Here is a 26,680-nt window from a genome sequence, read left to right on the forward strand (position 1 = left end):
CCTGACTGCAGTTCATCGTCGTAACCGACTTGAGTGGGCAAATGCTTACATTCGATGGCGTCAGGCACTTTGGAGAGGTGTTCTTTTTACGGATGAATCCCGGTTTTCACTGTACAGGGCAGATGGCAGACAGCATGTATGGAGTCGTGTGAGTGAGCGGTTTGCTGATGTCAACTTTGTGGATTGAGTGGCCCATGGTGGGGTTATGGTATGGGCAAGCGTATGTTATGGACAATGAACACAGGTGCATTTTATTGATGGCATTTTGAATGCACAGACATACCGTGACGAGATCCTGAGGCCCATTGTTATGCCACTCATCCACGACCATCACCTCATGTTGCAGCATGATAATACACGGCCTCATGTTGCAAGGATCTGTACACAATTCCTGGAAGCTGAAAACATCCCAGTTCTTGCATGGCCAGCATACTCACCGGACATGTCACCCATCGAGCATGTTTGGGATGCTCTGGATCGGCGTATACGACAGCGTGTTCCAGTTCCTGCCAATATCCAGCAACTTCGCACAGCCATTGAAAAGGAGTGGACCAACATTCCACAGGCCACAATCAACAACCTGATCAACTCTATTGCGAAGGAGATGTGTTTAGACAGATTTGTGAACAATATTTAAGAGAAATAGGCCTTTTGTGTACATAGAAAAAGTCTTAGATCTTTGAGTTCAGCTCATGAAAAATGGGGGCAAAAGCAAAAGTGTTGCATTTATCATTTTTCTTTGTGTACAGAACGTATTCCTGTAGCTTTATAATATTACGGTTGAACCACTGATGTCACATGGACAATATCCTTACTACTTTTCTGGGCCTTGAATGTGTCTGCTGTCTATGCAGGTTCAGAAAGCTCTCAGATTTCTTCAAAAATATCTTAATTTGTGTTCTGAAGATGATCAAAGATCTTACAGGTTTGTAACGACATGAGGTTGAGTAATTAATGACAGAATTTTCATTTTTAGGTGAACTATCCCTTTAAGGTATCTCAAACCTAAGGTTTTTGTAGTGTCAATAAAGAACATAGAGACCAGCATGCTGTTCCTGGCTTTCGTTTCTGAAGGCCTCATTCTGTGCTGAAGATGATGAGCTGTGGTGATGGATGAGAAGCCTCAGGGCAGCAGAAATTCTCGATCGGTACCGCGAGCCAGAGCGTGTGTTCCCTGGATGCGGTGTTGAGGACGCTGTACTGCTTAGTTGACTACAAAGAATCTCGTGCCTGCAGCTACAGTCAGACTTGGGTTGCTAATGACATCTCCAGAGAGAAGCACCTGTAGGAGACAGTTAGCAGGACCTCGGGATAGAAAATGTCTGCTTACGAATATCTACAGCACACCCGTGATTCAAAGCCCATCTTATATGCTCAAGGTTTCAGCAGGCCCAGACTAATCAGAGTTTATGACATGTTTTTTGACGTGCTGGGAATTAGAGATACTACACTAATATTGAGCTACGAATTCATACACATGCATTGAATGGGTGCAGATTTGGACTGTAGGGACGTGTTCCTACCAAAGTTAAGAGACTGATGAATAATCAGTGAGGTTTATGCTTGAAACTGTAAAAAAAAAAAAAAAAAAAATGCAAATAGCTTTAGTGTAATTCAAGATACACCAGCATTCAGAATTTTGGGTCAGTAAGATAATAAAACAGAATATTTACACTACTAGTCAAAAGGTTTTGGACAGTAAGATTTTTAATGTTTTTTTAAAGAAGTGTTTTCTGCTGACCTAGCCTGCATTTATTTGATACACAGTACAGCAAAAACAATCAAATTTTAAAATATTTTTGCTATTTAAAATAACTGTTTTCTGTTTTAATATATTTTTAAAATGTAATATATTCCTGTGATTTCAAAGCTGAATTTTTTGCATTATTACTCCAGTCACATGACTTTATCATCACTTTTGTTCAATTTAAAGCATCCTTGGTAAATAAAAGTATTAATTTCAATAATTTCTTTCCCCCACAAAAATTATACTGACTCCAAGCTTTTGAATAGAATTTGATATAGTGTATAATGTTGCAGAATTGTTTTATTTCAGATAAGTGCTGATATTTGGATCTTTCTATCCATCAAAGAATCCTGAAAAACAAAATGAACTGTTTGAAATATTGATAATAATAATAATAATAATAATAATAATAATAAATGTTTCTTAAATAGCAAATCAGCATATTAGAATAATTTCTGAAGGATCATGTGACACTGAAGACTGGAGTAATGATGCTAAAAATTTAGAAAATATTTTAAAATATATTAAAATAGAAAGCAGTTATTTTAAATATTAAAAAAAAATCACGGTATTACTGGTTTTGCTGTATTTTGGATTAAATAAATGCAGGCTTGGTGAGCAGAAGAGACTTCTTTAAAAGACAAAAATCTTACTGTTCAAAAAATTTTGACTGGTAGTGTATATAAATGAAATAAGTTTTCTTTTTCTATTCATCAAAGAAAATGAAGTTATGTTGTAACTGTAGATAACAGATGCATGGAGAATCCATCATTGGTTGGATTTACAGTACAGGTTCATCGCCGAGACATTAGCTGAGTTGAACTTCAGGGTTAAAGGAGGCAGGTCGTTTCTCGACGCCATTGTGTGCAGGAATCGGATGAAAAAATCCATGTTAACAGCATTATGGTGACGAAAATCCAGCACTCAGTCATCGTTTGTGACGTTGAGATACACAGGAATGGCCTGAAAATGCAGTAAAAATAATCACCATGGCAAGAGAGCAACTATAAAGGCCAGACGCATGGAGCCAGGAGAGGTCAATATCTGTCTTGCATCTTTTTACTTCTACTTTAATCTTCCATTTTCTCTGCATCCCTCCTGCTTTGTATAAAGGTTCTCAAACTATTTTGATCCGCGACCCATTTTTAAGTGTCTACAACTCTTCCAATCCATGGCCCAAGTAGATTGGTTGCTTGTTTAAAGCCATTTTAGGGATAAAGTAGTGATGAAATTGCTACATTGCTTAGGAATGGTAAACAGTAATACTATATAAACAATACATAATAGTAACCAAACCAGCCCATGTACCTACAGCTATCCCAATTATGGTCAAAATTAGATTCAAGAGACTATCCAACCTGGTCTCATGATGAAAGCATACCTCTGTTACCAGGGTTGCCAGGTCTGCATAACAAAACCAGTCCAGTTGGTATCTACAACTATCCCAAACACATGCAAAATAAGCCCTTGCGTTCCTTGGGAAAGTGGCTACCAAAATCACCTCAAATTTGTCACCGCCAATAGCCTTGTGGGTGGTGCATCAACATGCCATCCAGAGTTCGAATCCGGGCTTGAGGACCTTTCCTGATCCCACCCCTTTTTTTCCTCTCTACGCTATCCTATCCAACCTGGTCTGATGACGAAAACGTACCTCTGGGAACTTTTTTGCAAGATGCGAAATATGTACTGCCATGTACGTTTCTTGACATATTCAATGTGATATGTCCACTGGGTGGCGCTAAAAGAATGTTTGGTTTTCCCCTAGACAGTGTTTGTTTTTTCCCCAGGACAGATGAATTTACATACACTGTAAAAAACAAAAAAACACAATTTGTTGAACTTAAAATAATTTGTTACCCTGCAGTCTTAAAATTTTAAGTTCAGTCAACTTGAAATGTTAAGTTGTACTAAGTGAAAACTTAGATATTTCAGTTGACTAAACAAACAATTTGGTTTGTTAAACTTAAAAGCTGGGCTTGTTACCCAGCTGCCTTAAAACTTTAAGTTGAATGAACTCAGATATCTAAGTTGTCACTTAGTACAACTTAACATTTCAAGTTGACAAAATTTTTTTGAGTTGACTGAACTTAAATGTTTAAGGCAGCTGGGTAACAAATTATTTTAAGTTGAATCAGCAAATTGTTTTTTACAGTGTATGGTGCATTTTATGTGACGTTGGTTTTGTATGTGTCACCACAATTCTTGTGGGCAGCCACCGTCCCAAGTTCAAATCCTGGCTCGATGACCTTTCCTGATCCTGCCTCCCTCTACACTATTCTATCGAACCCAGTCTCGTGATGAAAACGTACCTCTGGGAAGTTTTTCACAAGACGTGAAATACGTAACGCCATGTACGTTTCTTGACATATTCGATGTGAAATATCCACTGGGTGGCGCTAAAAGAGTGTTTAGTTTTTTCCCCAGAACAGATGAATGCATGGTACGTTTTATGTGACATTGGTTTTGTAGGTGTCACCGCAGTTCTGACTTTAAACGTGCGTTGAGTGGAAAAATCAATAATTTTGACCCATACAATGTATTGTTGGCTATTGCTACAAATATACCTGCTGCTGCTTATGACTGTTTTTGTGGTCCACTCCAGGGTTACATATAACAACTATTTATTAAACATAAGCATCTTTTATCATGATTGTTGCCTCTGTTTGTTAAAGCGGTAACTCACTCAGAGCCAGAGTAAATTTTCAGTATTGATTTTCACAGGTGTTTTAAGCGTATTTTGAATTACGCATTGCATTGTGTTTAAAGTCAAAGGAAATGTCTGTAAACTCAACAGATAATATCCTACAAGAAAACTACTTTTCATCTTTCCTATTGATTTTTCAAAAAAGCTATTGAAAACCATCCAATCCTACATTTCATATATACACTACAAAAACAATCAATAGTCCTTCTAATTCCAAAACTATTGTGTTCGCTACATAACAGATCAATATGAATGCATTGCAAATCTGTGTTATCCCATTAGCGCTCTTAATACTGAATCTGGTTGTGTTGCTGTCATAAACAGTGTCTGCTTGTACAGACGTGTTCTCTCGTTTTCTAGGAAAGTCTGTGAAGGAATGAGAGACAGAAAGAGGACAAAATATCTCTAATCACTTATTGGCACATGTAGAGCAGATCTCATACTCCAGCTGACATCATTGCGTGCTATCTGAAGTCTTTCTGCAATGGGAGACACTTAGCTCCGACAGTCTTCCAGACGTCTATCTGTCTTCACCACTCATTGACCTTGTGAGCGATCGCAATGCATCCTGAATGATTGAGTGCGTCTGCGTGCGTGTGTGTTTGTTTGTGCGCTCATTATAAGCAGACCGAGGTGACTGCTGAACAAACAGCGTCCTCATCTGACATCCCGTTGGCCGTGATTTGTGGCCCACTGGCTTATGCTGCAGCGTGCTATCGGACTGTCACGGCATCATACATAATCGGGAGGGAAATGGGGTAGATAGCACCTCTGTTTGTGGTATTGCTGAAATCGGAGTGTGATTGTGTTGTTCCAGCTTTGATTACACAAGGTCACTCAGACCTGCTTCACAAACATTACATTACAACAGGGATGGAAATGTAATTGAAATCCAACTCCGCTCTTGTTCAAGGATTGGTATCTCATTCTTATGCAGGATATTAATCCCTAATGCACTCTCGCACACTGTTGTGCAAGCTATGCATACACGCACATACATGCATAAAATTGAATTTGTCAGGACAAAACACATCTGTATTTAACCCAAAAAAGTATACCTTTTTTATTTTATATATTGTACTGTTTATTTTTACATGTTTTTCAAAGATGTCTCTTAAGTTCATTCAGGGTGCATTTATTTTATATTTGATCAACAACACTAGTAATATTGTGTGTTATTATAAATTAAAAATAACTGTTTTCTATTTTTATATATTTTGTTTTATCTTATTTTATTGCATTGCATTGCATTGCACTGCATTGAATTGCATTGCATTTTAGCACAGTTTGTCTCCAGATCTTGTTATAATGTCCAGTAAAAATTATAACTATTATTATTAATATTATTATGAATATTATAATTTGAAAAAAAAAAAAATCCTTGGCACAATTTTTTCAGTTTTTTTTTTTTTTTTGATGATTTATTTTATTTTATTATTTATTTTATTGCATTGCATTGTATTGCATTGCATTGCAAGTTTATTTTTACATGTTTTTCAAAGATGTCTCTTAAGCTTATTCAGAGTGCATTTATTTTATATTTGATCAACAATACACTAGTAATATTGTGTATTATTATAACTTAAAAATATCGGTTTTCTATTTTTATATATTTTAAAATGTTTTATTTTATTTCATTGCATTGCATTGCATTGCATTTTAGCACATTTTGTCTTCAAATCTTATTACCATGTCCAGTAAAAAATTATAACTATTATTATTAAAATTATAATTTGAAAAAACAAAATGCCTTCATACATCATTGTAGTTGTACTCAGGTTTTACTCACTTTATGCTAAGAAAATCTTTATATTACAGTAATTTTATTAATATAATAAAAACAAATTGCTGTTATAGTAATGAAAATATAATAAAATTCCAGCTGAGCATACAGATAGAGAGAGAGAGAGAGAGAGAGAGAGATAGATAGATAGATAGATAGATAGATAGATAGATAAATAGATAGATAGGCAGCCTTCATTTTTTCTAATGCAAAACATAATTTCAGTTTTGATTTCCCAGAGAATTGCGACCTGGATTTGTTTTCGTGACATTTACCCATATGCATATTTCTCTTTGAAAGGAAACAGCGGACAGCCGTGCACTTGAGGATTTGCCATTCACGACTTTGATTTACAGCTTGGAATTTCCTCGCACATGAATTCTAATTTGTAATCAAAGAATTAGAGCTGTTTGTCCTAACAGTGCGCTCAGATAATCCATTTCACTTTGCCCACGCCGAAGCTCTGGCCCAGTGTGTAATGAGCATATTTTGGCACACAAACCCCCTCTGCGGTTCTCTCCTGGGTTTTTTTCTGGACAGCGATATCTACCGAATTACCCAAATTAAACACAACCAACTGACAGGTTTCATATGCTTATAGTCACAAATGCCAACCTGATATAAAGACGAAAGCTCGGCTTCAAAACATAGTAAACAGCCTAGACAGCATTTTAAAGTGTGATGTAACACATTATGGTGTCTTCTAAGGGACTTCAGACCTGGGTTTTGTTGAAAAGATCAAAGTCTTTTTTTTTTTTTTAATGAAATTAATATTTTTATTCAACAAGGATGCATTATATTGATCAAAAATGACAGTGTAGCCAATTTCACCAAAATTTCTTTTGAAATCTCTGTTCATGAAAGAATCTTTAAATCACTGTTTTACATTTCTGTCAAAATTCACATTTTATTTCCTAGGTAAATATCTACTTTAAAGGCTCATGAACTGCCTCAGCAGAATGCTCTGTTTGAATAGGTGTGGTGGATTGTAGACTAGGAGGTAAACGCCCGCTTCTATGATCGGCTAACAGCGTACATTCATTCCTTATAGATGGATGCCGCTGTGATTTAGGTTTAAAATACAGAAATAACCCAGTACATGTCAAACAATCTGTAAGAAGAGACAAAGCAATAGTGACCACATAATGAAAACAGTTACTCACGCTTTTGTTGCGGCATCACTGTCGAATCCAATATAGGAGGCACATCATCGTCTTTTAGTTTCAATGAAATAATTCCTTAGATAAGGGAACAGGCATTGCGTCACTGACGCTATGGGTAATTGTAAATGAATCCATAGTAAAATTAAGTAAATAAAGAACCGAGTTCTTACAGACGCGGTCTGGAACATCATAAAAAATAAAGTTCATCCACTCTTTCCTAACGTTGGGATCAGAAGTAAGACAATGCAAAGACTGTTTTTTCCACAAATTGGCACTGCAGAGCATCCTGTTGTTTTCAGAGCCATCTTTAGCATTTGGTTTCTGCATAGACCTGCGTGTTCGCCTCTCTGGTAAACACTATGTGCAAATCGGTGGGCATGGCTAAACAGGCAGCGATGTCGATCTTCTTCTGCGAAGGCGGTGCTTATTTACCTATTATATAAGCTGTTTATATATAAGCTGTTTTTAGATTATTGACAAAGTTTTAAGTTCTGAAACTCAAAACTGAAATAAACAGAACAGCTCGTCACCCCACAGAAAAGAGGGGCGGGGTGAGCAGAGCTCATTAGCATTTAAAGAGACATGCAACAAAACAGCACTGTTGCCAAGTCTGCGGTTTTCCCGACAAAAAAATGTAACAAAAAAATGTAAATTTTTAATGGAGGACCCCCCTCGAGACACTATTGGGCTAGTTTTGAGTAGCAATTGGGCGGGTTTTGTTGCACAATCCTGGCAACCCTGCAAAACAGGTTCCTGTGTGCAGAGCTGATTTTCACAAGGTAAAAAAGGTGGTTATTTTACACTACCATTGAGAATTTTTAACCAAAGTGTGTTATAGACTTTTCATTAAGACTCTAAAGAATCATATCAACTTGTGGAAAATGGGCACCGATGACCCCTTTAACAGCACTCTTTTTTACGAATATCCCACTACTTCCATGTGGGAATTTGCTGCGTGATTCAGATGAAAATTGCCCCATGATTTACTCAAACTCAAGCCATCCTAGGTGTATAGGATTTTCTTCCTTCAGACGAATGCAATTGGAGTTCTATTTAAAAATGTCCTCCAAGCTTTATAATGGGTGAATGGGTGTTGAGATTTTGAAGTCCAATAAAGTGCGTTTATCCGTCATAAAAAAGTATTCCACACGGCTCTGGGGGGTTACCGTGTGGAGTACTTTTTATGATGGATGGATGCACTTTTTTGGGCTTCAAAATCTCAACACCCATTCAATGCCATTATAAAGCTTGGAAGAGCCAGGACATTTTTTAATACGACTCAGATTGTATTTGTCTGAAAGAAAAAAGTCATATACACATAGGATGGCTTGAGGGTGAGTAAATTATGGGGTATTTTTTAATTTTGGGTGAACTATCCCTTTAAGTAAATGTAATTAAAGATCATTTGGAAGATGTACTGTCAAACTTTGAAACATTGCTAATACTAGACATTTATAGTTAGATACCATATTGATGTATTGTGTTCAATTCAATTTATTCCCTGTATTACTTGGTGTTAAAAAGCCTTAAATTTACCATTATAAAACCTGCAGAAAAACTAACACACGACTTGATTGCTAAAAGATTAGCAGAGAGAATGATATATAGAACAATATATATCTTCATTGACATATTTTACTGGGGCACAGTGTTATTTTACTGGGGCCTGTACTCCGTAAAAAGGCTCTAGTGTGTGTATTTGTGGTTTGCATTATCCTGTGCCCTGTAAACATTGTCCCTGTGCCACGCCGTGCAATAAAAGCAACACAACAGAATTCCTAAGTGTTGGGTTTACTGAAAACAAACATGGCGAGTTTGTACACAGAGGCCGGTTTTGGACGTGAGGCCTTTCATTTCTATTAAAATGAATCAGCTTGAGCCCTCTGTTTGTTTTGATGCTGTGCTTTTTTCCCCCCATCGTCTGAGACTGGCCGCGTTTTCTCAGAGCCAGAAAATCCATGGGTAAATATCAGTGTGTGCGTGCATGAGTGTGTGTGAAATAAAGAAAGGTGAGGTTTTCATTCCCAGCGCTCCATTCGGAAACTAGATAATAAAATGTGTTTGTGCCAGATACAATGTGGCTGTTATCTTGCGGCGGCAGGGCTTGAAATCGGACAGAATATGCTCATTAATTGATAATAATATCTGTAAGAGAAGAAAAGAGGTAAGATAGGCGACAACCGGCATTATTATGACACAATCGGTGGCATGCATTCAGACGTATCTCAACACAACTGACGATTATGCATAAGCCTCACAGGGCGCCCTGAGGCGGAGAGCATTTCAGCATTTATTTGCGACCACCTTTGTATATTCAGATGGCTCCTTCAAATGCTGTGGAAATCGTAGTCAGCCTGGGCTTTATTTAGAGCGATTCTCATTGTCATTATCAGAAATTAAGATAATCTCCTATCAAGATTTCTTTATGCTTTCTGATGAACACAATATCTGGTTCTCAACTAGTGAGGCACAGTTTTGTTCTTGCATGTTCACATTCAGCAGGGAAAATAATGTTAATTGCAAAATAAAATATTTTACTCATTCAGTGAGACCCAAGGGGTTGAAGGTCCAAATTGCAGTTTCAGTGCAGCTTCAAAGGGCTCTACACAATCCCAGCCGAAGAATAAGGGTCTTATCTAGCAAAAGTCAAAATGTCAAAAGTTTACATACACCTTGCAGAATATGCAAAATGTTAATTTTTTTGCCAAAATAAGAGAGATCATACAAAATGCATGTTGTTTTTTATTTAGTACTGACCTGAATAAGATATTTCACATAACAGACGTTTGCAAATAGTCCACAAGAGAAAATAATAGCTGAATTTGTAAAAATGACCCTGTTCAAAAGTTTACATGCGCAAGATTCTTAATACTGTGTTGTTACCTGAATGATCCACAGCTGTGTGCCCACTGTTCTTCAGAAAAATCCTTTAGGTCCCACAAATTCTTTGGTTTTTCAGCATTTTTGTGTATGTGAACCCTTTCCAACAATGACTGTATGTTTTTGAGATCCGTCTTTTCACCCTGAGGACAACTGAAGGACTCATATGCAACTATTACAGAAGGCTCAAACACTCACTGATGGGTCAGAAGGAAACACAATGCATTAAGGGGTGAAAACTTTTGGAATGTGAAGATCAGGGTAAATTTAACTTATTTTGTCATCTGGGAAACATGTAAGTATCTTCTGTAGCTTCTAAAGGGCAGTACTAAATGAAAAAAAATATGATATTTAGGCAAAATAGGAAAAATGTACACATCTTCAACCTGTTCAAAAGTTTTCACCCCCCGGCTCTTAATGCATTGTTTTTCCTTCTGAAGCATCAGTGAGTGTTTGAACCTTCTGTAATAGTTGCATACAAGTCCCTCAGTTGCCTTTAGTGTGAAAAGATGGATCTCAAAATCATACAGTCATTGTTGGAAAGGGTTCAAATACACAAAAATGCTGAAAAACCAAAGAATGGATATTTCTGAAGAACAGCAGGCATTTTAACTGTTCAGGATAAATGAGGGACTCATGAACAACTATCACTAAACAAAAAACTCAGCTGTGGATCATTCAGGTAACAACACAGCATTAAGAATCAAGTGTATGTAAACTTTTGAACGGGGTAATTTTTATAAATTCAGCTATTATTTTCTCTTGTGGACTATATGTAAATGTCTTTTATGTGAAATCTCTTGTTCAGGTCAGTACTAAATAAAAAAAAACATGCATTTTTTGACCCTTCTTATTTTGATAAAATAATTAACATTTTGCAGATTCTGCAAGGTGTATGTAAATATATGACCTCAACTGTGTACAGTATACTTTTAACCACAAATGCTCATCTTGCACTAGCTCTGCGATGCACGTCCATTACGTATTACATAATCACGGTGGAAAGGTCATGTCTGATTAGTTCTTTGTCTGTATACTTTGGTTCAAAAAGGTAGGGTATCGTCGTTTTACCCTTTTTTGTAAAGTGTGTTTGACTTTCTTTGCATATTCGCTTTGTAAACAATGGGTTGGTACTTCCACCTACGCAACACATTTCTTTCGTGGCTACGTAATGCGTAAAGTCAAGCTAGTGCAAGATGAGCCTTTGTGGTTAAAAAGTATATCAATTTGTAATTTTTTTTTAGAAAATGACAGATTGTTTCGCTAGATAAGACCCCTATTTCTTGCCTGGGATCGTGTAGAGCCCCTTGAAGCTGCATTGAAACTGCAATTTGGACCTTCAACCCGTTGGCTCACATTGAAGTCCATTATATGGAGAAAAATCATGGATTGTTTTCCTCAAAAACCTTAATTTCTTTTTGACTGAAGAAAGAAAGACATGAACATCTCGGATGACATGGGTGTGAGTAAATTATGAGGAAATTTTATTCTGGAAGTAAACTAATCCTTTAATGAAAGTCTGGGTGTAATGTTTAAGGCCTCAGTTTCTCATACTTGAAGTCCAGCTTCAGTTTGTAACATTACACTTTAGTTTTTACTTTCAGCTGAAGCTGCAGTGAGAAAGTGCAGAAGTCAATCCAGTTGAAAAACACCCATTAAAATTCTATGCAGCTCATGTCAAACACACTTCAAAGTGCCCTTTAATGCAAACATGAATCACACATCTGACTGGCTCGACGGGGGAAGGATGTACGTTTTAAATCAGTATGATTTAATGATAACAGAATGAATATTAATGCAATTCAAAACTTCTGGATTTCTCCCTGGTCCTCAAATCCTCACATCTTCACATCCTCATCCTCATGGTCTCATCTTCATCCTTCAATCCAGTCTCACAGGATTCTGCAAAGCCTCAATTATCCTCAGACATCCTCTGATATTATTATATATTTGAAGAATGCTGTCAGTTGTTAGCAGGGAGAAAAGCAAAAGGCTACGATAGTTTTCATTACAGTACTGAATGAATATATATAAGTTTGTGTGATTATACACAACAGCAGCAGAATGAATTTCGTGAATTGAATCACATTGAATGGCTTTCAAACAAGCAAAGCGATATGTCAAGGTTTGGCTGAGGAGCAAGGCAGTGTTATGTCATTAGTAACTGTAGGTTTCATAAGTACACCGTTTCTACCACATTAACACATTGACACTGACTAAAATGTTTGATTTTACATTAATTTAAAGTAAAAATGAAGCCCTTTAAGCTCACAGAATATTGAATTCATGCAATTAATAGATTGATTTTATTGTATATAATACGAATATTATTTATTGTATAATACAAATGCACTGTATTTAACACATTTATCTTGTTTTATCTTAGAAGGATTTTATTCAACTTCAACAATATTTTTTCATTTTAAATAAAATATGAACATTTAATTTTTCATTTAAGTGTTCTATTTAAAAATACAGTATTATTGTAAAATATTAATACAATTTAAAATAATTTATTTCTATTTTAATATATTTAAAACATTTATTCCTGTGATGCAAAGCTGAATTGTCAGCAGCCATTACTCCAGTCTTCAGTGTCACATCCTTCTTGCTGAACAAGAATTATTTATTTAATTATTTATTTGTTTGTTTGTTTGTTTGTTTATCATCATCATCATCATCATTGTTTATTTTTTATTTTATTTTAAGTTTATACTGTTATGTATGTATGTATGTGTGTATTTATGTATGTATGTATGTATGTATTTATTTTATGTATTTATTTATTTACCCCAAACTAAAAAAAATAAATGAGATAAAGATTTTATGCATTTTTAATTCATTTTTTATTTTATTTTATTTATTTTATTTTTAATTCATTTTATTATTTTAACAATTTATACTGTTAATAACAGTTAATATTTAAGTTCATAGCATATTGAATTCATGAAATAGGTTGATTTTTACTCTATTTTATTTTATTTTATTAAGAATATTATTTATTGTAGAATACCATTGCACTGTATTTAACACATTTACTTTATTTTACATTTCATTTAACTTCAGCAATATTTTTTTTCATTTTCGTTAAAATATGAACATTTAATTTTGCATTAGTTTTTTTTTTTTATTTAACATTAATACAGTTGTAGTCCCATGTAAAATATTAATACAACTTAAAATAATTTATTTCTATTTAAATATATATATTTTTTAATTATTCCTGTGATGCAAAGCTGAATTTTCAGCAGCCATTACTCCAGTCTATAGTGTCACATCCTTCTTGCGGCACAAGAATTATGTTTATTTATTTATGTATTTATTTATTTAAGTATGTATGCATTCATTTATTTGTTTATTTATTTTTGTTTATTTATCATCATTATTGTCATTATATTTATTTATTTTATTTTAATAGTTTATACTGTTAATAACAGTTAATATTTTTGTGAAAACCTATTTATTTATTTATTTATATGTATGTTATTTATCTATTTATTTGTTTTTATTTATTTATATGTATGTACTTGCTGCACAAGAATTATATTTATTTATTTATTTAAGTATGTATGCATTCATTTATTTGTTTATTTTTGTTTATTTACCATCATTAATTATCATTATATTTATTTATTTTATTTTAATAGTTTATACTGTTAATAACAGTTAATATTTTTGTGAAAGCGTTTTTTATTTATTTATTTATATGTATGTACTTATTTATTTACCCCAAACTTGTAAAAAATTAAATATTGTGCATTTTTTATTATTTATTTATTTATTTATACGTATATTACTTATCTATTTATATGTATGTATTTATTTACACTAAACTTGTAAAAAATTAAATGAGATAAAGATTTTATGCATTTTTAATTATTTAATTTATTTATTTTCATTATCACTATTATCATTATTTTTTAAGGTTATACTGTTAATAACAGTTAATATTTTTGTGAAAACTGATCTATCTATCTATCTATCTATCTATCTATCTATTTATTTAACTATCTATATGTATGTTTTTATTATCTATTTATATGTGTTTATTTATTTACAGGTATATATTTATTTATTTACCCCAAAGTTATATTTTTTATTTATTGCTTTCTTTCAGACAAAGTCATATTTCCTTGTGAGTGTCTAACAAATTCTGATGCCTTTTCACTCATCAAACCTTACATCATCTTCCTCATCTCATCTCATCCTGACGTGACGGGACCTCTTCATGTTACGAGAGGACAGAAAGTGAACTTACATCCTAAATGCAGAGGTTTAATGGAGATGTCAGACGGGCTGCCGAGCACAAGAAACCCTGCGAGACCTTTTAAAGGATCTGCTCTTTACACTCAAACACACAACATTTTAGTTTCCATGAAGTGACAACACCTGACCTTTATCTTCAGGCGAACAGACTGACTTACACACCAACCAGAACTGTATTAAACACACAGATCGAGATCGTACACGGGCCTTTAATCAGCGCACCGGCTGTAATGACTCCTACCCTGTAAGTGCTGTGGATGAATCGGGTCATTCGAAGGGCACGTCGGAGAGAATCGCACATATATTCCTGAATCCAAGAAAGATTTTTCCATCTGCTAATTATAAATAACATAGATTTTAAAGCACAGCAAGTTCACTGAGTCACGACTGCCGTGGCCTTGACAGCCATCAGCGTTGCATCAACAGCGTTTATGCCGCAGTTTTGGCGTGGAGCTGCCATAAAGCTCTTTGATCTCCTGCTGATGCCTGAAGGAAGTACAAAAGATGTTCCATTTAAAAGGAGAAAAGTCATGGGGAGGAGGAAGGATATAGGAGAAGCCAGAAGGAAACAAGACCAGGGATGTTTACTGCAAATATATAATGCCAAATGAGAGATTCGTCCAACCTCCAGCTTCCTCTGGCTCTCAATAGCAGGAAGGAGTCAAAGAGAGTAATGTGTGATTTGCCTCAGGTTCCTGGTGCAATCTCAAGTAGGGGCAACCCAGAGTACCTCAAATCCCATTGCAGTCCTGTCACTGTCGTGGCCCTGAGCAAAACACTTATCCCAAGGTTGAACCAGGGGTCTTTACCTGCAGTTAGAGTAGTGATTTGGAGGCTGAGAAGGGAAAAACACTAATTGGATCTCTTTAATATCGTAATTGTTTGGGGTAGACAACACTGAGATTCAATACGGAACAAACAGAGACTTTTGCACAAGGGATGGAAAGATTGATCTTGAAGTTTCAATGTTTGGCATTAAAATAAAAGCGTAACAAGCTTCGGAGCAAAATTTGGCTTTATTAGCCAATAGTTGTGTAGGATAGGAACTGTTTTTCTTTTTATTTTAAAATGCATGCATGCAAAAACTTGAAAAATGTTCAAACCACAAAGAGCGGATAGTTTGTCACATTAAAAACTAATAAAGATGACAAAAGCACAAACTAAAACTGAGCATAAAAATAAAACATAATTGAAAATATTTAATTAATCAATTAATTAATTAATATCAATTAATACTATAAGATTATATCAATAATAAATAATACATATTTTAATATAAAAGCACAAAAGCAGGAACTAAAACAAAACTGAGAATAGAAATAAAAGATAATTGAAAATATGAATAAATACTATAATATTATATAAATAATACATATTTTAATACAAAAGCGGAAACTAAAACTTAAACTGAAACTAAACGGAGTATAAAAATAAAATAATTACAAATATTAATAAATACTACAAGATTATATAAATAATAAATAATACATATTTTAATAAATATAATTAATTATATTTATATAATAAAGGTATTCTAAGAGTATATTAATAATAATAAAATAACATCATATGTATATTTTATTTCAGTTTGAATAATTCTGTAAGTTAACATCTATAATCCATTAATAATAATAATATCATATATTAATAATATTAATTTTAATATATACACTACCATTCAAAAGTTAGGGTCATTTTTTTCATTCCTTTTTTTTTATTTTTCTTTCTTTCTTTTTTTGTTTTGTTTTAATAATACATTTTTTATACATTATTACATTATTTTTATAAATGGGTTTCATAAATAAGAACTGCATTAATTCTAGTCACATATTAAAATGATTATAATTAAAAAAATGTATATATATATATATATATATATATATATATATATATAATTTTATTTAATTATAATCATTTTAATAATAAAATAAAAAAAAGAAAGAATGAAAATTACCCTAACTTTTGATCGGTTGTGTATATATTCAAATTATGGATTTTAATATGCTGTTTATATATATATATATATATATATATATATATATATATTTTTTTTTTTTTTTTTTTTAATATGTGACTACATATTGTAGCATATTACAATTTACCAACTGAATATATAAAGTGGCGTTCAAAAGTTATGGGTTGGTAATTTTTTTTTTTTATTAATAGATTACATTTATTTGATAGACCACAACAGACCATAAAACAATAATATTATTAAATATTAGAACCATTTAAAATAACTGTCTAATATACTTTAAAATGTAATTTATTTACTTTTTAAATAAATTTCATTATGACAAATTTTCTAAATGATTTTTCTAAATGAGAACTCCATTAAGTCTAGTCACATAAAAAAAAATCTGAGCAGCATCTGAGCAAAATAATAGCAGATTGGAGAGTCTATTATTCTTACAGAGCGTTCGGGGACATGACATGTCAAGTGAAATCACATCAAGACCTTCATTGTCATGTGAATAAAAAAGAGGTTACACTGTAAAATGAAATTTCTATTCTCCGTCCTTACTTTACATTATTGAAGCAGCGGCGGTCTGGAGTGTTAAACAAACTGACCCTTGACCTGATCTGACGGTGACATTATTATTATGAGCTCCTGCTGGATTTATGCACTTCATATCAGCCAAGAAAATGAATCCATATTCCTCCCCATTCTCATCTCCCAAATTCTGCTGTCACATGTAATTCAGTCTCTAGATAGGACGAATAACTCTTGATGGAGACTAAATCAGATCGTATTAACTAATAATTTCTTTGTGAAATTGTGTCAGACGTCTGAAACGCTTTCAGATGCATTTCCCAGCAGTACGGATTCATAATGATCTTAGAGCGCCACACGGTGGTCGATGTTGGAATTGGAAAGCGGAAAATTAAAATTGGCTGGTTTTTCTTGACACGCAGGCCGTCCAGATCGTCAACTAGGGCTTTGTTTACATATTTAATCTTTGAAGTAACATCTCATTTGTCTGTCTGATTGTGAATTTGACCTTAATACTGAGCTTGCTACATGAATTGGATTCATCTATATCAGAAAAGGGTAAAACCTCTCTCAATTTTCTACGTAATCTCCCCGAGATTAACTTACTGAATGAAGACTGTAAAACCATTCCCACCATCTCTAATCCCTCTTATCTTCAAAAGCACCTTCCCGTTTCCCAGCAGGAGGACGACCGCGGCTGAATTTATGACAGGCTTCAGATCGGCCTGTTCTCAGCAGAGAGACCTGAATTAGATTAGTTAGAGTTTGGGTCTGTGAGTGCACTGACCCCAGACCAGCTCATAATCAGGATGAGACCAGACTGGTGTGTTACGGTTCATACAGAAAGCCAAAATCAGAGAGCGAACTCGCTCGTGTGGAACAGTGCTGCCTTTCTTTATCTTTTCCTTGTGGGTGAATCTTACAAAAACATGTCTGAGTCACAGTTCACCCCAAAATCAAAAGAGAAAACCGATGTATATTTTGCAAGAAAATATGACCTATTTTTGGACGACTGAGATTGGTGGCATGACTATATATATTTAGATATAATATATTTTACAATGTAATTTATTTTCTTCATACATATAAATACATTTTAGTATTGAGATTTTTCTAAATGGGAACTCTATTAATTCTAGTCAGATATGAAAATCTAATAATATAACCGGAGCATTATATTAATCTGAATTTTGTTTTGAGATAAAAAAAAAAATCCAAATATATATATAAAAATATATATCTTTAAGATAATGTAATAATAAAATAAAATAAAAAACATTTCAAAATTAGAACTAAACTATTAAGTATTAGAATTAAAATTAGAAGTTTTTACAAAATTAAAAACAAGTCAGTGGACAAAATTATGTCTGAAAGATTTTTGAATGTTATATTAATTGAAATCTCTATTTTTGTAATACATTTGGAATATTATATTAATTAGAATTTTGAAATAAAAAACGTGTCTAAAATAACATAATGCATTTCTAATGATATATTTGATAATAAAATAAAATAGGTATAAAATAAAATGAATTGGTTTTAGAAAATATATTCAAAAGAATAATCTTATGCTCACCAGGACTGCATTTGTTTGATCTAAAATACAGTGAAAATAGTAATGTTGTGAAATATGATTACAATTTAAAACAACTGTTTTTTATTTTAATAAAACTTTTATAATGTAATTGGAACATTATATTAATCAGAATTTTGAAATTCAAAACAAAATCTAAAAATGTGTCTAAAATAACGTAATACATTTATACTGACATCATAAATAAAATACATTTTTTAGAGAAAATATTCAAAAGAATAATCTTATACTCACCAAGACTGCATTTATTTGGCCAAAAATACAGTAAAACAGTAATATTGTGAAATATTATTACAATTTAAAATAACTGTTTTCTATGATAATGAAAGCCATTTTTAGTGTATAATATAATTGGAACATTCTATTAATCAGAATTTTGAAATTTAAAAAAATCTAAAAATGTCTTTAAAATAACATAATACATTTATAATGATATATTTAACAAAAAAAAACAGGTATAAAATATGATAAATTGGTTTTAGAGATTTTTGAAATATTTTTTTTTTTTATACATTTATAATGACATTTAATATTAACATAAAACAGGTATAAAATAAATTAAATTGGTTTTCAGAGAAAATATTTAAAAGAATAATCTTATACTCTCCAAGACAGCATTTATTTGGCCAAAAATACAGTAAAAACAGTAATATTGTGAAATATTATTAGAATTAAACATCACTGTTTACTATTATAAGGAAAGCCATTTTTACTGTATAATATAGTTGGAACATTCTATTAATCAGAATTTTGAATTTTAAAAAAATCTAAAAATGCCTTTAAAATAACATAATACATTTATAATGATATATGTAATAAAAAACAGGTATAAAATAATTTGGTTTTAGAGGTTTTTGAAATAAAAAAAAAATTAAAAAGTGTCTTTTAAATAATTTTATACATTTATAATGACATTTAATGTTAACATAAAACAGGTATAAAATAAAATAAATTGATTTTCAGAGAAAATATTCAAAAGAATAATCTTATGCTCTCCAAGACAGCATTTATTTGGCCAAAAATACAGTAAAAACAGTAATATTGTGAAATATTATTACAATTTAAAATAACTGTTTTCTATGTATTGTAAAATATTTATTCCATTGATGGCAGCGCTGAATTTCCTTTACCTGCAGTGTCTATCTCTCATGGCCTTTTTATAATCCTGTTTCAGTCATTGATTTGTGTGTTTTTTTGTTTGTTTGTTTTTGTATTTAAAGGTCACATGCTACTGCTATCTTACCAAACTACCATCAGTCCATTAAGGTGCTCAGAGTCTAACAAAAGATCCAAATCCATAAACATCAAGATACCACAGTTTGAATATACATATGCCCAAATCAGATTCCTGATTCCCTTCAATCTCTACCTTTTATCTTCAGTCGTTCAGTGTTGTGGTGAGACTGTCATTCACTGTAGTGCATTGCAACGTCCCATCCATCAAACACACTCCATTAATCCAGGACTGTGTGCCATCATGCTGGATATCAGCTCCACTGAACTGAGCAATAGGGAACAATACTGTCTTCATTATGACTTCTATTATTTGAAGGAAGCATCCCGGTTGGGTGGAAAAGAATGGAGGTTATCGAGAAAGACCCCTAAAGAGAAATAAAATGCTCTCTGCTGCCTTTTTCTCTCCGCAAATAGGATTCCATGCTTGATGCTTTCACTATTTTCCAGTGCCATTATTTGTTGGGATATTCGAGTGTGTGCGTTCGTGTGGTCCGATGACTGACTCTGCGAGCGATATGACACTCCATTAAATCAGTCAGACCCCAATGACTGTTTAAATGGCATTTCAGTGTTATAATGTGATTTTGTGCACTCTAGAAGTCGCTGTCCCATTATGAGGCTATTATCGGCTATATATCATAACTTTATCCATTTACAGCCATTAAACTAATTTAAGCTGGCCTTTAATGTCTTTCGTTCTCACAGATAAATAAACAATCAAAGGAAGTTTGGCTGTTTTTACAGGATGTTTCCAACATGTTAATATGAATATTAAGCATTAATGCACTGCTTTTTCTCTACAGGAATAAATGTTGTAGTCTGGATAACTGATACATCTTTGAGGGTTTCTTGCTAATGTTGTAAGTTTCTGCAGCATCTAATTAATCAAATGTAATTATTAAATAAATCTGCTTCAATAAAGAAAACATTTACATGTTTGATTTAAAGGGATAGTTCACAAACAAGGTTGCTTTTATGATATTTTTTGTTCATTTGTGTTTGTCTGTGTATTTCAGTGCATTCTTAAAAATAACTTGTTTCATATTTGGAAAAGATAAAGTCAGGAACAGGTTTTCAATGAAAAAGCAAAATGCAAATTACGAAAATTATAATAATATAAATACAAAATAAAAACTAAAATAAAATTATTGAAAATTATTATTTTATATTTAATTACATTTATATTTATAATAAATGTATATTATATTTATTTTACATTAAATTAAAACATAATTTGTAATATATATTTTCAAATATATAGTAAGCAACTTATAAAAATTAAAACAATATCAATATAAATTATAAAAAATAAAAGAAATTTATTATAATTATTTTATTTAATGAAATATATATATATATATATATATAATACATTTATATATTATATTTATATTAAATATATTACAAATCTATTAATAAATTCCAATATATATATATAGATTACACCCAAAAAATGCTTATTTTCAATCTAAAATAAAATAAAATAATTAGAAATTATAATTTTATATTTAATTAAATGTATATTATATTATATTTATATTGAATACATAAAAAATTCTAATATATTATGAAAATCAAAATAATATAAATCTAAAATATATATATATATATATATGGATTAACCTATACCTTTATTTTAAAAATAATCTTGCGACTTAATATATATTTACAACATGGAGATCATAAAAGGTGTATTTTAAAAAGTGCTGCATTGTATTATCCAGAAGATGGCGCTGTTGTGTTTCCAAATTGCTTCTGGGACAAAACCGCAATTGTCTACCCATGCACATCCTATACAGATATTTGGCATTTATGTAATTGTGACACTAGAAAAAACATAATTGAAGACAGATTGCACCCACAAAATGCTTTTTTTTCCAATAAGATATTTCTCAAAAAATAAAATATATCCCTCACATGCATTAATTTGTCCCCTCTCTGTTTTTATTTTTAGTTATCCTAAGTCAGAGCTGTTTTCACTTCTTTTAAAAGATCAACATCAGCTGTCCTCTAAATGTTCGTACAAAATGCACTTTTAAATAAGATCATATATGTTTATGACATTATAGAAAATCCTTTATTTCTCCTGCCTTTAAAAAAGCAGTAATTGGTGATTTTAAAGTAGGCCAGGACATGCAGATATTGCCAGCATTGTTCTGGTATCTTTCTCGCTGCAGTCAGATTTTGAAAAGTACATTTCGATGCTATTTTGGTCATAACAACCCACACACTGATAGCCATGCTCTGACAGCTAACTGAATAAATCACACATTATTAGAAGGATAGGGCTGTGCTTTTTCTTTCTCTGTCTCCTTAACAACACAGTCCCTTGCAGGAGGAAACATAACAATACTGCATGATCATGATATAATCAAGATCATAGTTCACAGAGATGAAAATTGTGGGGTGTTTTTAGGGAAGAGCAGGCATGATTGTGTCACATTTGGTCTCGGCACCTAACCTAAGGGCTTTATGCAACTATATGCAAATTTTGGCACAAAAACTGCATTGTGAGATTGAAATGCTTGGATCACATTTAATGACCCTGAATGTGAAGAGAGACTGATGCCAGTTTGTAATGAAATTGGATGCTGGCAGCTTTTCTTTTCCTGTTCTGAAAAACTCAGATGATATTTGATCAGAGCCCAGAGATTTTGATAGATATTTGCTGGGGATTGTTCCTTTTTGCTTTCTTGAACATCCACATAGGGAATTATCTGAATATTATTGCATGTAGATTTTGCCTGCCTCCATATTAGTAGAATAATAATAAAAGTATGTATGAAAAATTGTGTTTCTGCAGTATTTTTTAAATGTTTGTAATATTAATTTAAATAAATAATAATATTAATATAATATTTGTATAGTATATTAATACACGTATAATATATTATAATAAATTAAATAAATTAAATATGTGTAAATGTGTAAAATGTGTTAGAAATATGTTAATAAATTAAATGAATAAACATAAAATATAAATATAAAAATATTAGAATATAAAAATCTTAAAAATTTGATAAAATAATACAAATTAAAATATAAAAATATAAAAATAAAATAACAATTATAAATATATTATAAAATATATATTTTGTATTTATATTTATAATAAATTGTAAATATCTAAAAAATAATAATAATTAAACAACTGGTAAAGAAAATTTTAATCATTAAAAAAATAAGTCCTGAATATTCATATAAATAAACAAGATAATATTTTAGTGCATTATGTAATATATATATATATATATATATATAGTACAAAATACTATATATATATATATATATATATATATATATATGTATATATATATATGTTCATATTTATAATACATTATAAATGTATTTAAAAATAATTATTTAATTTTATTTAATTTTAAATCATTTAAAACAATTTTAAAAATCTTAAAAAATTTATAAAATAATAAAAATTAAAATATAAAAATATAAAAATAAAATAACAATTATAAATATATTATAAAATATATATTTTGTATTTATATTTATAATAAATTGTAAACATCTAAAAAATATAATAATAATTAAACAACTGATAAAGAAAATTTTAATTTTATAATTTTAAAAAAATGTCCTGAATATTCATATAAATAAACAAGATAATATTTTAATGCATTATGTAATATATATGTATGTATGTGTATATATATATATATATATATATATATATATATAGTACAAAATACTATACTATATATATATATATATATATATATATATATATATATATATATATATATATATATATATATATATTTATTTATAATACATTATAAATATATTTAAAAATAATTATTTAATTTTATTTAATTTTAAATAATTTTTAATAATTTTTAAAAATTAAGTTCTCATGAAATACCGGAATATTCATATAAATAAACTAGGTAATATTTTAGTGCATTCTGTAACATATAGGTGCATACAAACTACAATTGGATAACATACTTTAAACTACAGTGGAAAGCGTTATTACTTTAAACGTCCATATATATAATCTACTATATTTCTAAAAGCGGTGCAAACAAATACCGTTAATTGTCCAGGTTTGTTGAAATTACAAATCCTACCATAGCAAAGGTGTCATGAATATTAATAAGAACGTGCTGACGTTCCGTAGTAGCCTTCCAATGACAAAGACTTCGAATTTGAATATTAAGCATTAACGCTGACGTTGCGCGGTTGACCTCCAATTCTAAACGACTGGCTCATGAATATTAATGACCAACCCTTCATCGTAGTTGAAGTCGTATCTTATGTAGATATAAAAGAAAACCCCCTCTTCCAGACCCCGGTAATGGTAGCGTCTGCTGTGATAGTGGGTCTGGTTTCCTCACCTTCGGAAAAAGCGATCTGTTTGTACGAAATCGCTGCTGAGGTTCGGAGGTTCGGTCTCTTCTTCCCGTGTCCGAGCAGGATTCTCAAGCCGTCAAACTGGAGTCGTTCAGGATGACCATGTTCAAAGGGAAACGTCGAAATCACCGGTGTGAGTTTACGACCATCAGTATAACTTTGACAGTGTGTTGTGTTTGCATTCAGTGCATTTCGCATTATATATATAAGCTTAAAAATGGTAAACATATGTTTTTCCATGTCCTTTCTGTCAGTCTCACCTGTTCAGTTCAGTTGCATGTTGGCAAATTGTCAGTGTTGTGCATGAGTAGTGATACACATGACTCCAGGCTCCTGTCATATCTATATCTGAAAGATAACACATCCTCATAATGCTGAATCCATGACTGAAGTGCTCTGATATGTGAATTACCTACCTATTGAAGCCCTTGGCATTTCTATTATGTGCTATTGCAGTATGATGGTTGTGTTTTGATATTTTTGGCCATTCAGGAGCTGAAATGATCAATCTTTAGTGAATGGACTGTGTCTTTGTTCTCTTCTAATATTTCACTGAGCCAGAATCAATTGAAAAACTTAAGTTCCATCAGAGGTTTCTCTTAATGGTACTTTTCATGACCATTGTCCTCCTCTTCCTCCTCCTCATCACCATCATCATGGTAGATCGGTGCAGGTAATCCATTAGCAGCAACTAAACCTGAGATGCATGTTAAAAAATGACTGTGCACATAAAAATGAGTTATTGTGGTTAACTAAAACTATTTTAAAAATGTTTCTTGTTAACTAACACAAACAAACAAAAAAAAAAACATAGAAAGTATATTAAATATAAATATATTAATGTATATATATAAAAAAAACTTTTATTAGCTGCAGTGGCAATGTTTCTCATTTTGGTAACATGACTTACTAAAATAAAACATTAAAAAAAATTAAACTATATTGCAATTATTAAAAAATAATAATAATAATAATAAAATATTGGTAGAAACTCTGGTAGAAAAATACTAAAACTTTAACCAAAATTACATTTAAAATGCAAAATATTAATATAAACTATAATATATCATTATTATATATCAGTGATAATATAATAACACTGGTTATGAAAATAGTGTGCTTATAATAGTGCTGATTCCTCATTCTGTTAATAGGTAGTTAATAGGTAGAGATACTTCTTTTAAGATTTTAAGATGTTAAGATTTTTTTTTTACAGTATTTTTTATGCATTATGCTTTAATAAGCTAATTTTAATTTAAAAAGTACATTCAGTGTTCGCATTCATAAAAAACGTCATGCTTTAGGAACATTTAAAATAAACAATTAGTGGTAAAAAATAAAAAAATTCACAAAGAATCACTAGTAAATTTAATTAATTACAAGGAAACATTTTTTTCTCTCTTTCATTTACTTTATTACAATTTGTTAAGTTTTGATGTTTTGGCACACAAATCTAAATTGTGTGTGTGTGTGTGTGTGTGTGTGTGTGTGTTTTAGGTGTTGTTCCTTGTTAAGTTTGTGTTATAATTAAAATTCAATAAATAGAATTCTATAATATACTTTGAACATTGAACTAAATGTGAAAAATTATAGTATATTTTTTCTTTCACATTTTCTTTTCATTTACTTTATTGCAATTTGTTAAATTTTGATGTTTTGCTCAAATCTGAGCTGGATTGTGATTTTAAAAAAAAATTGTATGGCTCTTTGTTAAGTTTGTGTTCTAATTAAAATTCAATCAATATAATTCTAAAAAAAAACTAATATTGTAAAGTAACAAAAAATGAAAAAAAGATGAAAGATGAAAAAATAATATTTCATGTAAAACATATAATAATCGTTATATGTAACGATTGTAACATTGTAATAATCTGATTTACAACTTTGAAAAATAATTTTTGTAACTTTAAAATTATAACTGAAAAAAAAAAGTAAATTAATTTAATTACAAGGAAACTAAATCTCCCCTCCCCCCCCCCCATTTACTTTATTACAATTTGTTAAGTTTTGACGTTTTGGCACACAAATCTAAACTGATCGTGATTTATTTTTATGTTATAATTAAAATCCAAGTAATATCATTAAAAAAAAATAAAATACAAGGAAACACAATAAACACTGAACCAGTAACGCATTGAATTAAGTGTGAAAATTTAAAGTGGAAAGATGAAGAAATATATTTTCTTGTAAAACATATCCAGTAAACGTATTTTTTTCACGGTGTAAATTTGAACATATATGATCTTGTGACAATACTCAAATTCTTTGTATATTTTTAGCTATTTCATTAAACCCAAACTGTGTGAATGTGCTCGTATCTGGCATCCTAAAACAGACTGAAAACCATATTCTGCTTCTGCTGTGTGAACATAGCCATGCATAATCTATGCAAACCTTATGTTAAACAGAATCTATACACATCTGCATCTCGAGATCTTCGAC

At 31.3% G+C, this 26,680-nt stretch overlaps 2 protein-coding genes across 6 annotated transcripts in view; one reads left to right on the forward strand and one right to left on the reverse strand.

The window, feature by feature from the left end:
* yme1l1a (YME1-like 1a) overlaps positions 1 to 26,680 on the reverse strand; it is a 416,634-nt gene that overhangs the window by 256,638 nt on the left and 133,316 nt on the right. The gene's annotated exons all lie outside the window — the stretch shown is intronic.
* LOC127155844 (RNA-binding Raly-like protein) overlaps positions 1 to 26,680 on the forward strand; it is a 176,098-nt gene that overhangs the window by 113,969 nt on the left and 35,449 nt on the right. The gene's annotated exons all lie outside the window — the stretch shown is intronic.

Source organism: Labeo rohita, chromosome 24, assembly GCF_022985175.1.
Source record: "Labeo rohita strain BAU-BD-2019 chromosome 24, IGBB_LRoh.1.0, whole genome shotgun sequence".
Taxonomy (NCBI): Eukaryota; Metazoa; Chordata; class Actinopteri; order Cypriniformes; family Cyprinidae; genus Labeo; species Labeo rohita.